Here is a 248-nt window from a genome sequence, read left to right on the forward strand (position 1 = left end):
CGAGAGAGTATTAAAAAAAATTTTTTCAACGCGTCTATCAGATAATGTGAATACAAAAGTGAAAAATAATATATATATTTTTTTTCCATCATTCTGAAAGGATGTGTTGATACAAAAATTTTAAAAGAATACACTAGATAGGCTATCGGATTGAAACCCTGTAACAAGTTATTTTTTGGATGCCCTTTTTACAGTTTGGGAAGGGTTCAAATTTCTTATTCTCTTTTATATATCAGAATTTCGCAAAA

Source organism: Penaeus monodon, chromosome 27 (genome assembly GCF_015228065.2).
Source record: "Penaeus monodon isolate SGIC_2016 chromosome 27, NSTDA_Pmon_1, whole genome shotgun sequence".
Taxonomy (NCBI): Eukaryota; Metazoa; Arthropoda; class Malacostraca; order Decapoda; family Penaeidae; genus Penaeus; species Penaeus monodon.